Raw genomic sequence first — 16423 nt, 5'->3', positions numbered from 1 at the left:
GGATGTGGGGGAGAAGAAAATTAATACAATTTGAGAACCTCATAAAGTAATGGGAGCTGTTTGTTGAATCAAATGATGCTCTGAATTCATCATAAATTACTGCAAGTAAACTGCAATGTTCATTCCTAAGTTGGAAATCTTTCCTCTCCGCGGATTAATATTTAGTCGATCGTATTTGGTTTTTGTCGGTTCATCCCGTCGGACTTACATGTTAGTTGTGAGCACCTTTTGTCATTCGGCCAATTCATGGGTCCAATATTCTTTAGCTCCATATTCTTTCATCGTCCATATATCAAATCCCCAAAGTCTCGACATTCTCAAACCATCCAAACTCACTGCAAAAAGAAAGAGGAGATTAAAGCAATTTGGGTAAGTACTTGAAGCCAAAGAAAGTCGCCAAAATTCTCAACTTTCTCTAACCATCATTGTTGAAGCTCTAACTATGCTTAGTTGTTGCCAAGACAATGAACTGGTTCACTGCAAAAACAAAGAGAGGATTGAAACCATATGGATAGTGTTTAAAACCAAAGAAAATTGCCCTGCAAATTGGATTGATGAAAGCTTTTGCAGACTCTGATATCTCACTTTGTTTATGACCATTCGCGGGTCAATGGGTGATCAACAAGGCTCATGGCCTTGGTTAGCAACCTCCATTGCACTTAGGAGGGGCGCTCGCCTAAGGTCTCCCCAAAGTGAGATGGCCTATGTCATAATTTGTGGCAGTGGGGGCCTGCGTTTACGCATCCATCTTATTTTGTAGTTCAAACCACGCATCCATCAACAACTTTGTTTAGATCAGTAGTTTTTTTCTTTCTGTCAAGTAACTGTTTATTTCAAACCAATCAAGATTATCAATGTTAGCAATTGTTTTTCCTTAAATTAAACACAAATAAAAATCCATCAAAGAAGATGAAAAACAACTTTTCTTCCGTGGCATTTTGGCAATGAAATTCAAGTCTGACCATTCAAAAGAGAGTCAATGTCTGATATATAACTTGGTTCATATGACCATTCGAAAGAGAGTCCATGTCTGATATCAAAGCAAGGCCTCTTGATCCGGAATCGGGATATCTATACTTTCCTGGACTTGTCAAAGAACCAGTTATCCGGAGAAATTCCACATTCATTAGGTGTTCTCAAAGTTTGAAGCTACTTAACCTTTGATTCAATGAACTTTCTGGCAAAATCCCAGTGAGTTTCCGTGATTTACAGAGCCTTGAGACCTTGGATTTGTCACACAATAAACTTAATGGTGAAATTCCAGGAACATTTTCCGAGCTCCAGGAACTAAATTATTTAGACTTGAGCAACAACAAACTTGGTAGTAATGTTCCTGGTGGTCCTCAAATGTATACGCTGGTTGATCCAAAGATTTATGCCAATAACAGCGGACTGTGTGGGGTGCAAATTCGGGTTCCTTGTGAAGAAGATTTGGTTCCACGAGGGTCACCATGGATGAATTGGATTCTTGTTTTCAGCTGTAGTGATGTGTGTTATCGGTTGTTTCAACGGTGGAGCATCGCATCATCGTCAGGGCCATCGTACTCTTCTATGGTGATGATTGACTCAAAGTTCCTAATTGAACTACACCATGTTAGGCAAAGACTATGAGCTATATCATCTATTATACATTTGTTTAAATGGATTTGTGTAAGAAATGTGCCTAATCGATTGTTTATTGAACCTGCCATCAGTTCCATAGGATCTTATATTGACTAATCATATACACAAGCATATAATAGTCTCTTGAACCATATATATGCATATATGAATAATAAACATTGTAAATGTTACAAATGTTTCCCTTCGGATGGAACTGCACTTTCAACCAGTTCCTCATCAACGAGCTGAAAATCGGTGGCAATTGTTTTCTTAAATGAAACACATGTAAAATGCAATGATGAAGATGAAAAGCAGCTTACTTCAGTGACATCTTTGGCAATGAAATTCTTATCCTCCATTTCTTTCTCAACTTACAGCACAAAATATTAAGCTTTTCAAGGTATAATCTTTGAAGCAAAAATGTTGAAAAGGGATTAATCTGATCTGATCAAAAGCTTCTTGAAACTCTCACAGATAATTCCTGGGATTTTATAGATCTGGTATTGGCGCTAGCCATGAGGGAAGCTTTTGCAGACTCCGATATCTCACTTTGTTTATGACCATTCGAAACCGAGTCCATGTCTGATTTACAACCATTTTCAGTCAGTCAGATAAAGAAACAAGGAAGCAGATTCTAATCTATTTAGAGTTTTATATATTCTTTGTAAATCCCCCGTGGCTTCATTCAGTCTCACCAGTCAGCAGGAAAAATTCATATACAGGACTATTTATGATAAAGCACTAATCCCGCATCGACCAAGGACGATAAGGGGGAACGAGCGGGGCTTTATAAATAAGAGGCAACTAGCTTCGTTACAACATACTTACCTGGACGGGGTCAATGGGCGATCATCAAGGTCCATGGCCTGGGTTAGTGACCTCCATTGCACTTTGGAGGGGTGCTCGCCTAAGGTCTCCCCAAAGTGGGAGAGCCTACGTCATAATTTGTGGCAGTGGGGGCCTGCGTTCGCGCGGCCCCCTTCCAATTTTGTAGTTTTAATTGTTTTATTCCATTTGTAACGGGGTTTAACTGGATATAATATTTCTGGAACTTTTTATTGATTACTAATTTGACTGTTCATTTCAATCCAAGCAAGACTATCAATATCAGTAATTGTTTTTACTAAAGTAACACAAATGAAAATCTATTAAAGATGAAATGCCAGCTTACTTTAGTGGAATCTCTGGCAATGAGATTCTAATCTAACCATTCGAAAGAGAATGAGAATCTATTAGATGGAAAACAGATTTACTTCTGTTGCAACTTTGGCAATGAAATTTTTCTGACTATTCGAAAGAGTCGATCTTCTATATTTACATTTAACTTGGTTCATATGACCATATTCGAGAGTCCATGTTGATTTACAACCATTTTTGATCAGTGACATAAAGAAGCAAGGAAACCGATTCTAATCTGTTTAGGAGTCTCGTATATTCTTTTGTGTGTTGAATATAGTTAGCAGTAACAGCTAAGATGATACGTGGCTGAAGCTGGGTTTGTCAGTTAGTATGGTTAGGGTTGTTATGCCAAGCAGTTAGGTTTAACTGCATTGTAGTTCATATTCGTACTATATAAATGATGTATTGCAAGTATGGAAATGATGAGAACAAGAACGATATTCATTCCGAATCTATGTAGTGAAAGTTCAACATTGTATATCTGTTTAGGAGCTTCATTCAGCCTCACCAGTCACCGGGGAAGTGGAGAATCATGATGAAGCACCGATCCCATATCGGGTAAGAAAGAGGAAGAACCACAAGCTGGGGCTAATAAATAAGAGGCACCTAGCAGCATTGAAACATACTTACCTGGACGGGGTCAATGGACGATCAATAGGGTTCATGGCCTAGGCTTGTGACCTCCATTGCACTTGGAAGGGGTGCATGCCTAAGGTCTCCCCAAGTGGGAGAGCCTACATCATAATTTGTGGTAGTGGGGGCCTGCGTTCGCGCGGCCCCGTCAAACGTAAGTTCAATCATTTGATTTTCCAGCTAGAAGCGAATTAGGATATTGCAGTGCAATCCTCACGCCAATTCCGACTATTGGTATGGAACTGTTCAACTAACAGCAGGGTGGCAACTGACTCGTCGTGGTGGTTTAAATTAAACTGATTAAACTCAGATAGAGCTAGGAAGACCGGTACGGGATGGGCGGTGTGTGTTGGTGTCTCGCGAGACTCAATTGGTAGATGGATTAAAGGCATTAGGAAAGCCTTAGGTTTCTGGTCAGTGTTGGATGCAGAGCTGTGGGGAGTATTTTGTTGCTTCAAACATGTTTGTAGGATTGGAAATAGCTTGGGATACGGAAACAAGGATAAACAGCATAGAAATAGATAGGAAGGACACTTCGACTCAATTTATTTATGCACCTCAAGAGAGCAACAAGGTGGGGGATGGTATGGCTAAATTTGCATGGTCCGTTCCCTTTGGTCTTTCATATTTTCAAGACCGTCAGATGGTTTCGACTCGATGCTACAAGCGGACTCTCTTAATAGTAATATATTCCTGGGACTTTTAGGTTGGTGAATCTACTTTATCAGTATATGCTCTTTGTAAAATGCTGTCTTGACTAACTAGTTGGCTAAAAGCAAGAGAGGATTAAAAGTTTGAAACCATTCGCCCAATGTCTCAAAAATTCTCTAACCATCCATGTTCAAGCTAAGGTATGCTTGATTGCTTGGTTGTTGCCATGATATCATTGAACTGGCTCACTAAAACAGCCAACGGTTTGGATGAACGTTTGAAGCCAAAGAAAATTGCCTAGAGTCTTAAAATTTTCTAACCATCGACGTGTCGAACCAAGCCATGCACGGTTGTTGCTGCGGACATGAACTGCCTCACCTCAAAAGCAAGAGGGTATTGAAAACAATATGGATGAACTGGAATGGGTAGCCATATATGGAAAAAGAAGGCCGCATTGTGTTAAAAAGATCCCCAACTCCATTTGAAAGAGAGTCCATGTCTGATTTTAAGCCATTTTTAATCAGTGAGATGAAATAAAGGAATAAGAAGTTATAATATCTTCGGAAGTTTCATCATTTCTTTGTAAATCTGTGACTTCATCTCTTTGTGATATCACTTACAGGAACAATCTTCCCACCCTTGTCATGGATGAGGCTAGCAGCACAGGAACCGAAATTTCCGAAACCCCCGAAATGTAGTTTCTGATACCTTTTAAGTGTTTGTGTCGGAATTTAAATTTATTTGGCGTCGAACGTGCACCTGTATTACAATTTTTTTGTCCAGAGATGGCCTTTCCATGGTGTCATTAAGAAGGGCCCATGTGGCAAAGATGACTCCTCTTCCGGTAGCTGCTTCTCTGCCAAGTGATAACAGCTTGAATCAGAAAGAGAAATTATGAAGTCAATGCCCTATCTTAATTTGGATGTACATTCAGTCGATTTTCCGGTCACTACAACAGGTGAATAGCCAAGGAATTTGGAGTACTCATCTAATATCCATGCCATTGTCCGTTTAACCAAGAGAAACATACCATCAATGATGTTGTAATTCACGTTCAGAATGCTAGAACCAACTAGGTAGAAGGAAAACTGAAAGGAATGGCATATTTGATGCATATATGTTGCACCTGTGGACCTGTACCCATATCAGGTGCTGGAATATCTGTGTGAACCCCAATCAGGTCATGTATCTTCTGGGTGAAAATTGGACCACCATGGCTCGAAAAACTCAAAGGACTGTTCTCCTTTCAGAACTCATCGTAGAAGGCATTGCATGATGGATAACTCCAACACGAGTCTATAACCATTCTCAATTGCCATGAATGCCAATCCGAATCCGTTATTACTACTCGTTGGCTCAACCAGGACAATCTTCATCGTGTAGGAAGAATAATGGATAGCTGGAGACAAGGTTCCATTGACTCTAACTTGGCTGCAAGTCGAGCTCCACATCCGTCTACAACGTTTTTTAGATTACTAATGGTGTTTTACCAATCACTGTTCATTTCAAACCAAACAAGATTATCAATGTTACCAATTGTTTTCTTAAACTAAACCAAGTAAAAATCCATTAAAGATAGTATCCGCGCGGACGTGTCGAAGACACGTATTACCATTACCATTACCACGACCACGACCACGACACGACACGACCCGACCCGACCCGACCCGAGACGGACGGCGGCGGCGGTGCGCGAGAGTCCCCCTTGTTCTCTATCACTCAACAAGGAAGTGGGAAAGCCAAGCCTTAAATACCATTCTCAATAGTGTATCCAATACAATGTGGGATTGAGCATTACCAACACTTGTTTCCAATACAATGTGATTATTCAGGAAACAATTAACAATCATGCACCTTAAAACAACTGAATCAACAACCAATTACATTAGTATTATACGATTAAATATGTCATAATTAAAAGTCAATCTACAATCAATCGCGATTATTGCAATTTTAAGCAAAACATTCAAAAATAATATCACTATTTAAGGCTCAATCCCACATAGTATTGGGAACAAGTGTTGGTAATGCTCAAATCCCACATAGTATTGGAAACACTATTGGGAATGGTATTTAAGGCTTGGCTTTCCCACTTCCTTGTTGAGTGATAGAGAACAAGGGGGACTCTCGCGCGCCGCCGCCGCCGTCCGTCTCGTCTCGGGTCGTGGTCGTGGTCGTGGTCGTGGTAATACGCGAAATGGAAAATCGCAACGCGACTGTAGACTATCGCAACGCGAAATGGAAAATCGCGTTGCGATTTTCAACTATCGCAACGCGAAATAGAAAATCGCGTTGCGATTTTCAACTATCGCAACGCGAAATGGAAAATCGCAACGCGATTTTCAACTATTGCAACGCGAAATGCAACTCGAATTTGCGATAGTGGAGATCGCAATGCGAATTAGAGATCGCATTGCGATTTTGTTGGTCATTTTCGCAAATCCAAAAAAAGTTGGTCAAAATCGTATATTATCTGAGATTTTTGGTCACTAAGGTTATTTTCTCTTATTATTATTATTATTATGATTATTAAATTATTATTTTTATATATATTATTAAAATAATAATAATTACAAACCCAAAGACCCAAAGACCCGTTTACAACACAGGCCCAACTAAAATCGGTCCAGATCAGATGAAAACCCTAAACATTTAAAATTTCAGTTAAAATTTCTAAACCCTAGCTCCCACAGCCGCCTTAACTATCTCCAAGAGCTTCCAGCCCCAGATGTTTGAGCCCACTGCCACCATGCAACCGACGATTCTGCTACCACCACCTGGCCACCGACGTTCCAGCTGCCTTGCACTTCTCTCCTATTAGACATATACATTCATCAGTTCGATTCCTCTTCCTTCCAGATGAATGGGAAGGGAAAACTTCTTGCTTAGTGTGACCTCATTCTCGACCATAGCCAGACCTCTTTCTAAGGATTTAGGCTAGGGGATTGTGCTCTATAGAAAGACATAGGCGATCACAGAGTTAGTATTATGGGTTTATATTAAAATGAAAGTAAAGGTTCTATTTCACTCTCGAGCCTTATCTGAATCGTTGGCTTAGGCGCAGAGGATCATTTCATATAAATGCAGCAATTTCATCCCAAGAGGCACACTTGGATCCATGAAAACCAGAATTGGAAGGATCTGTTGAACAAGCTTTTTCTGATCCTGGTTTGGAAGATTGATCGAATCGATTTCCCACATTCTAAAGATCTTGATCCAGATAGGGTCGCCTTCTTTGCTGACGCTCAACCTCGCATCCTTAGGCTATCGATCTTCGCAAGGACTATATGAATAGGTAAGATTGCGAAAGCATAAGGGAATGTGTCTCTCTTTCCACGAGCATTTTCTGACTCTTTGATTCCAAGCATTTACGGATAGATTCTCGGATCTCACCCTCACCTCTGCAAGCAAGAAAGAATCAAGGGTTGCTTTAACTCCACTCAACTTTCAGGATCGAGCCAGAGAAAAGAGAAGAAAAAGAGCTTTCTTTCAAGCAGTTAGCTGGAGGTAGTGGGAAAACAAAGACCAAGGAAAAAGTCAATGACGGGTTGAAGAACTTAGCTTCAAGACTGTCTGGGGCTAATCGCGAAGGAAAAAATAGTCCAAGCTGTTCATACTAGCTATAGCTTTGAGCAAGAGAAGATTCCTTCCCACTCAGTCAATCATTGTGATTGAACTGTGACAAAGAAAGATAGAAAGATAGAAAGATCGGGCAATCTCCTATATCAAGGTTTGGTACGGTACCTATAGCCACTGCTTGCCTTACAACTGCTAACCTTTAAAATTCAAATTGTTCTGCTCTACGCTGGTACAAGGGCGTGCGGAGGACTTGACCCATGCTACTTCCTTCGTAGAGTGTCCATACGGCCCCTACCCCCGCTCCTATGTTCGATAGGCCTAAAGGCCCCTATACCGGTATAGTGGCTTGAGCTAATTCTTCCATTGACGTTAAGCTACGTCATCTTCAATGCCATCGGTTCTTCGAAAATTCACTCCTCCCGTGCCTTGGGACTTGGACCCTTCAACCTCGGATCTTGTAATTTTTCTCTTTTTTTTTCTTTCCAACTATTCCCGGGGCAGTTTGTTGGGTTCTGTTTTGATCGACCGTTCTTGTCCCTTGATCAATTGGGGGTGTGGGAGTTGCTTCGAAAACGCCTACCCCTCATTCGGTAAAGCTGCTTGAAACTCCGTCACCTAGGAATAAAGAAAAAAGGCTCTCTTCTCCTCTCAGCAATCAAACTCCATAACGTATAGCGCCCACCTATAAAGCCTATTTCTACTCGTCTAAGGGTCTTGCTTGTTCGGCCGAGATGAAATTACATCTTTTATAGAAAAAAGAACCCATCCCTTTACTCTTGTTGAGTAAAGTCCCTTAACCGTTCGTTTCAGAACTCATCCGTTATTCGTTTAACGATTCTTTCTTTAGTTGGCTAATCGTGAAGTCACGAAGAAAGACAAGCTTATCTCCCCCACGTTGGGAAGGAAATTCAGTTGAAAACTACTGAATTGGTCACATAAATGATATTCTTTCATAAACGAGAAAAGGTGAATAAGATTCAACGAACTGAGCTCAATGAATAGGTGATTCAGGAACAGGTGAAAGGATACATAGTTTTTTTTCCTTCTTCATCTAAATGTAATCTTCCTCGCTCGCCTTTAAGTGAACTGTAAATGTGAAAAGGTTGGAAGATCTGGCCAAAGAAGGTGATAGCCCTATAGATTCATTCCCATGGTTTGATCATTCCCAGTAAAACGCGGCATGTTCAAATTCTGATCGCTTTTAGGCGAGAAAGGGTGACCACGAGAGTCGTCTCAGACATTTTTTGGACCCTGAGTGATAGAGTAAAAATTTATTAATAAATCATTAAAAATAATTAAACATTATCAAATACATCATTTTTATTATTTTATTAGAAAAATACAACTAAAATAATAAGAGGCATTCATTAACTTATAAGATTGTCACTTGAAAAATCTCACCCTCCGAGCATTCTTTGAAGCAAATTCATCAATCAAAACCTCATAAGCAACTTTATCTAAAATCTCATTCTCGATTGCCACCAAAACTAGTCCATTAAGCATTTCTTGTTACATAGAACTACACAAGTAAGATTTGAGCAATTTTAACTTTAAAAAATTTTTCTCGACTGTTGCAACTGTCACAAGAATAATTAACAATATCCTATATGCAATAATTGCATTAAGAAAACAATCAACACACTTCAAAAACTTTAAAATATCAAGAGGCCCCAATTTTTATTTGAACAAAAGTTCTTGAAGTAACTTCAACTCCACAGGTAATTCATAATCATGAATATCACATTTATCACCATTCTTGAGTGCATTTTCTAATCGACAACAACAAGATTTTAAACTCAAATAATCTAGTATATGTAAATTGTCAGAAGAAAATAGAAAACCAAACACATTTTCATATTGTTCAAACCTCCTATCAAGTGAAACAATTGCTTGATCAATGATGCAATTAAAATAATTAATTCTAAAAGACTCTTCCGCACATTGTGGACTCTCGTCATTTAAATTCTCATCAAACTATCTTTTTCTTTTGATTTGACGCTTTTGAGGAAAAAATGGATCAATTTCCATATCAATTGCAAGTTCCTTAGCAACTTCAAGAGCATTAGAAAAACCATTCTCTCCATACTCCTTAAAAATTAAAATTATTTTTTTCACATTTTCAATGGCAACAAAAATAAGCATATCTTTCACTTGTAAATTTTTACTAACCAAATTCACAGTATATAACAAATCATACCAAATTACTATAGCCATTATAAACTCAAAATCATCAAGTTCGTTATTGGCTAAAGATTTAGCTTCACTTCTTATTTTAGAATCTTTATCACTATTATCAACTTCAAGCAAAGCCTCTCTTATATCTGAAATTTGAAATCTTATTGCTTTTACACTATCAACACGATTCTCCCAACGAGTAGAAGATAATAATTTAAGAGTCGAGTCTTTCACATTTTCTTTTAAAATTTGTCATCTTTTTTTAGAATTTGTAAATATAGTGTAAATGCGTTGTATAATACCAAAAAAGTCTCTAGTTTTTCCAGAATTGTTGGCCATGTCACATAACATTAAATTAAGACATGGGCACCACAAGGAGTGTAAAAACCTCTAGTATTTAAATCTAAAAGTTTTCTTTGCACTCCTTGATTTTTGTTCCTTTCATATTTGACTCGTTATCATAGCTTTGTCCACGCACACCATCTAAATCAAGTTCAAGAAAATTCAATTCATGTAAAAAAAATCAAAAAGACCTTGTCCAGTTGTGTCATTCACATTTAAAAATCCTAAAAATAATTCTTTTATGCTAACACAATCAGAAGAAATATCTACATACTTCAAAATTAAAGACATTTGTAACTAATATCTGGAGTACAATTAAGTATCACGGAAAAATATTTAGCCTCTTTTATTTTTTAACAATTTCAAATTTAATTGCACAAGCAAGTAAAAGAATCAACTCATTTTGGATGTTGTGACCAAGGTAATGAACATATATCTCATCATTAGTAATACGACGGATATGCTCCTGAATAATAGGATCAATCTCAGCTAACATTTCAATTAATCCTAAAAAAATTCATTACAATTTTGATACAATTTCTCATTAGTACCGCGAAATGCTAGATTATGTTTTACAAGAAACTTCACAATTGAAATAATTCTCAATAAGACATTTTTCCAATGCTCTTTCGCTTTTTATTGTTTTTGGGCTATTTTATCAAAAGTTATGTTCTTTTTAAGTCTTAAACACAAATCATACCAAGTGGCCATATTTTGTACATGTTCTATACTGGTTTCATGCTCTCTAATTCTAATGTAAAAATGTGCCCAATCACTATATCCGTCATTTGCTAATTGACCTTTACCACATCATTTCTTAAATAATTTACAACAAAAACAAAAAACTCTATCAAGTTCTTTTGAATATACAAGCCAATCTCTATCACATTTTTCTTCATTTGGTAGTATTCTAGTGTAAAATGAGGTAAAAATTGTCTTCTAATTTTATCTTTAACACCTTTCACAATAGATAAATCTCTTTTAGGACCATTTATCACTAACATGTCAATCATTTGAGAATCTAAAGCATCCCAATTTCTTGGATCAAATAAGTTAAGCTTATGACACGCAATATCATCAAAAGCATTTGCATTATCAACATCAACATTATTATCCTTATCAATATCAACTATATCAACATCAACATGCTCAACATTAGAAGGTCCAACATCATCATCAAATACATTTTTCTCATTTACATGCATATCATCATCACCATGTTCATCATTTTGTGACTTCTAATAGTCGAGGATTCGATAAAGCGATATATTATAGTTAGGGGACCGTTTGTGTACTTTACCCTTTTAAAATAAAGTGAATTATCATTCTAAGAAAAAGATAATTTCATTGTATATAATTTCATCGACATATTTCATCCATATAATTCCATCCAATCATAGTTATACACATTTCATGTGTTATAGATATTTTTTATTTGTTGACTTTTGAAAAGTATTTGGATTAAATTATTCATATTTTTGGAAATGATCAATTTATATAATTTATAAATTGATAATTACTTAAAAATATTTAAACTAATATTTAAGTCAAACTAATAGTAAATCAAACATTTTAAACTAAAAAACCATTTTTCAATTATATAAATTAAATTATCCCTTTTAAAAATAATAGATGGATTAAAATAAACTTTTGATATAATACAAGAATTTGGATTGCTATTAAACTTTAAGAGAATTAAAGTATAGAAACAAAATTTGTTACTCGTATATCGGCATGAAATGGGATGAACAGAGTTAGAAATCAGAAGAAGAATTTTTATTTAGGCCTGTCTGAAAAGTTTCCATAAGATATATTCGTTCTCTCCTCGGTGCTTTGAGTAACATTGGATGTTGGTCTCCCATGATACAATAACAAACGATCACAACAGTAAGCATAACCGTAGTGATTAGTCGAACACAATCTTGCCTTTCTTTATCACCGGAAAGAACAAATTTGGAATGAACTTTCTAAGTATTATCCTAATTCATCTTAATTTGTGAATTGTGTCTCAAAGTTGTCTTTTTAACTTGTGTTGTGTTGTGCCTCAACTAACCTATTTATAGGTGAAGGGATATGAATTAAAACGTTAAGATCATTTGATAAATAGTTAAAAGGTTTTATGAAAAAAATTAGTTGAAAAACTAATAGTTATCCTCCTCGCATGCATCTCTAAGAATTCAATTTCACATCACCACATCACAAATTCACACTACATATAAAATATATTCTTCATAAGGGTAAACTACATCAAATATCAATGAATTTTAAACGTTGATTTATTTATGTTACTGACTTTTTAATTTTATTAATTTAGCACTAACATTAATTTTTAAATGTAATTATATCACTCTGTTATTAATGATTTAACTGGATGATGATATGATAACTGTGCGTTGTGATATTGGTGATGTAGTCGCATCACCAAAACTACGTCATTTCGATACTCAAAAAGCTCAAAACGACTTTTATTTTATCGATGAAAAAATGTTTTCCATGAGATTTAAACAAAAAAACCTTTAGGAACCAAAGGCTAAACACCCAACTACCAAGGCATTTTTCCCAAAAAATCACCGGTGACTGGTATATTTACCGATCTAACACCGGTCAGACTATATTTCCTGATCTAACACCCTTTGCAGTAAGGCGTACCCCCTGCAGCGCGTTATACGATGATTTGGCGCCATGTGGGGTAAGGTGCGCCCCCTGCGACGTGCCTTATGCTGACATGGATACACGTGGGTATAGCGCGGCCCTTGGGCACGCCTTACGCCACATAGGGTATAGCGCGGATCAGGGGTCGCGCCTGACCTTTATAATTATATATAACGCGGGGCAGGTACCGCACCTTGTATAATTGTTACAACTTTTCTCGGCTATAAATACCCTTCTCCCCTGGGTTAAGTTCCTCACATCTATCATCTCAACTTATAAATTAATACAACAATTCCATTAACGAGTCAATAATTCTGACAATTTTCTCATATTTTATTCAGAAGTTTGTGCGATTTTTCGTTATAAGGTAATTTTGTGATAATTTTTTTATTATATTTATTGTTTATTATGATTATTTGAAAAAATATTATACTAATTATTGTCAATTAATTTATGTGTTTGTAAAATTAGAAAGCGGGAATATACGTCGAAATAGTTTTGCGGTACAAGTAATAATATAAAATTATATTATTTAAATTATTTATGTTTATGTGTAAAAATTTTATTCTATTATATTTTCGTTCATATATTATTTATTTAATCAACATTGTTTCAGTTTTGTTTACAGATATAATATTGCCGCATTTTTAAACTCAAAGAATGACGCGACATTCAACTATTGTTTATTATGATGGTGAAATTCGAGAAGATGAAATCGGCGTTGTTTTCGTATCGAATGAGCGTGTTAAAATATCATTGAAGAGAAACATAACTCTTGAGGAGCTGATAACGAAGATTTCGAGGAAGATTCATGTTGGAAGTAGTAGAAGAATGTCGCCGCTGCAGTACAGATTTCCAACATCATTGTTGTCATTAACTTATATAGCGTTCGAACTTTTGAACAATGATGATGTTGAAATGATGGTTGAAGCTCAAAGTAATTATTCAGACGCCGATATTGAGATGTATGCAAATTTTATTCAAGTGCGTGTCGTTCGAGGTCAATCATTAGGCTTCCACTATGGGCTGGCTGAACAAGTTGACAGCCCGACGACAGTAATGTGTAATGATTTTAATGCCATAATGGAGAGACATTCATTCGCAACTCCTTACGATATATATCGAGGTGGGTCGACGAACAATCCGTATGGCAACATCGCGTCCAGTTCAAGGAGAAGGCATTCATCTGCAAATCTGTTTGACCTTAATATGGAGATGCTATCGACGCAACCATCTGTGCAGTTTCCATTTGACACGATGGCTTCAAGCTCTAGGGGGAGGCATTTGACTGTGAGCTTTTTTGATCTGAATGTCGATATGCCTTCCAGTTCAAGGGGAAGGCATGCAAGTAGTAGGTTTTTCGACCTAAATGTTGAGAGCATGGAGGAACCATTATCTCCACCAGAAGAACCGCTTCGTGAGCCTGGTACGGATGGTGCTGCGACTGGACTATTCATTCACCCAGAATCACCGCAATTCAACTCCGATGATGATGATGATGTGGATGAAGTTCCAACAAATGTGACACAAACTGACCCTCCAGCACGCATGTATGAAGCTGATTATGGTGCAATGTATGGGCCAGAATTTGCGGATATGTCTCATCTCGGTGACTATGGATATTACTCATCAATAAATAATGGTTAGTTATATTTAGGCATAAAGTTTTCAAGTAAAGAAGAAGCGATGATGGCTATAAAAAATTACAATATTTGTAAATCTGTTCAATCGAGAGTCGACTGCTCCACGACAGAAAAATATGTATGCTACTGTGCTCGATGCGAAAACGGATGTAATTGGATGGTTCGCGTATCGAAAAGGAAGGGGAAAAACAACATATGGGAACTAACAATATACAACGGTCCTCACACATGTTGTGCTAGAGGGGTCAACCAAGATCATCCCAACTTGGACTCTGATATGTCAAGCCATCATGCTCATGGTAAAAGCAAGCTCTCATATAGCTGTTGTTGTGTTGATTTCAGCTATACAATCGCAGTATGAGTACACTGTCTCCTATAAAAAAGCTTGGTTGGCAAAACAAAATGCCATTGTCAAACTTCATGGCGAATGGGATGCATCTTACAACGAACTTCCAGGATGGTTTAGGCTGGTGCGGAGGTTGAATCCTGGGATAATTGTGGACTTCAAAACCTCTTATGCATACCATAATGATCGAGTTCTCCGCGATCGATTTCTCCGCGATCGATGCCAATTCTACCTGGTTTTTTGGACTTACCCACAGTGCGTTAATGCTGTCAAATACTGCAAGCCTGTGGTTCAGATCGACGAGACTTTCTTGTATGGAAAATACAAGCAAGTTTTATTATTGGCAGTTGTCCAAGATGAAAATCACAACATTCTTCCAGTTGCTTTTGTTCTTGTCGAAGGAGAAGATACAGATTCTTGGGCTTTTTTCCTTTGAAATTTACGTGCACGTGTTATCACAAGGGAAAACATCTCTGTCATTTCATATCGCGGAGCTGGGATCAAAGCAACAATGGAGTCTTTGGGTCCAATGTGGCAACCACCCTTTGTCCAACATAGGTATTGTCTCCCATACATTGTTGCGAACTACCATGGAAGGTACAAGAAGAATGATGAGCGTAAATTAATTGTGTGCATGGGTAAGTGAAACTAATGTAGTTTGTTTTCTTTCGATCGTTTTAATTTTGCAAAGAAAGCAAGTTAGTAAGTTATACATTTTTTGATCAGGTTACGAACTACTTCCTCGAACGTTTGAATCAATGCTTCAAGATTTACGGGTGAAGAACGAGGAATGATACGATTACATCAGCCTCATCGATAAAGAAATGTGGACGAACGCATATGATAGTGGATATCGATATGGACACATGACGACCAACTTGGCAGAGGTAATCAATTCAACTTTAAAGAGTGCACGCCACTTACCAATAGCGACTTTGGTAAAGACTATATATTTTCGTTTGGGGGCGTTTTTTGCGAAGCTTGGGGGACAAGCTCAAACCTGGATGCAAGGCAGTCATGTCTATCACCCTAGATTAGTTGCAGATCTACAAAAAAAAATTTCTGCATCAAATGGAATGTCTATAACAAGCTTCTCTAGAAGGCATGAAATGTTTCGTGTCACAAAGTTGCCGCGACCTCTTCAAGGGATTGAAGCTGTGTCGTTAAGAGTAAATCTAAGGGACAGAACGTGTGACTGCGGGTTTTTTTCAAGCTCTTAAGTATCCATGCTCTCATGTGATAGCAGCTTGCTCGCATACATGTCAAGACTATAACCATTTTGTGGATCCCGTATACCTACTATCTGAAGTTTTTAAGTTATACGAATTTGAGTTTCTCCCATAGGTAATGACAAAGACCCTGATGAGGTTCAAGATTGGCTTCCGATTATACCAAATCCGAGTTTATTGAGGGAGAATGGTCATCCAAAATCCAATCGAATTCATTGTGATATGGATATTCGAGAAAGATCTAGACAAGACAGAAGATGTGAGCATTGTAGAAACTCAGGACACACTAGAATATCATGTCCACTTCTGTTGCCATCAAGTAACAATTGATGAGGAAATGATGTATTTGTTTATCAAATAATAATTATTGTACTTTAATTTGCATTTACTTC

General features: G+C 37.3%; 3 non-coding genes and 1 pseudogene across 3 annotated transcripts; 3 read left to right on the top strand and 1 right to left on the bottom strand.

Annotated features, from left to right (window-relative positions):
- The first annotated feature begins 589 nt into the window (after positions 1–589).
- LOC120138867 lies at positions 590–751 on the top strand. Its single transcript, XR_005517567.1, has one exon. It is a non-coding gene; the product is annotated as a U1 spliceosomal RNA (small nuclear RNA).
- Positions 752–2422: 1671 nt separating this feature from the next.
- LOC120138865 lies at positions 2423–2584 on the top strand. The gene has a single exon (XR_005517565.1). It is a non-coding gene; the product is annotated as a U1 spliceosomal RNA (small nuclear RNA).
- An 819-nt stretch (positions 2585–3403) lies between these two features.
- LOC120138866 lies at positions 3404–3564 on the top strand. The gene has a single exon (XR_005517566.1). It is a non-coding gene; the product is annotated as a U1 spliceosomal RNA (small nuclear RNA).
- Positions 3565–4661: 1097 nt separating this feature from the next.
- The window catches only part of LOC120138855, an 81978-nt pseudogene continuing 70216 nt past the window's right edge, over positions 4662–16423 (bottom strand).

This window comes from Hibiscus syriacus, unplaced genomic scaffold, assembly GCF_006381635.1.
Source record: "Hibiscus syriacus cultivar Baekdansim isolate YM2019G1 unplaced genomic scaffold, ASM638163v2 tig00110710_pilon, whole genome shotgun sequence".
NCBI classification, from domain to species: Eukaryota; Viridiplantae; Streptophyta; class Magnoliopsida; order Malvales; family Malvaceae; genus Hibiscus; species Hibiscus syriacus.
This window is presented reverse-complemented; position numbering and strand designations above follow the sequence as displayed.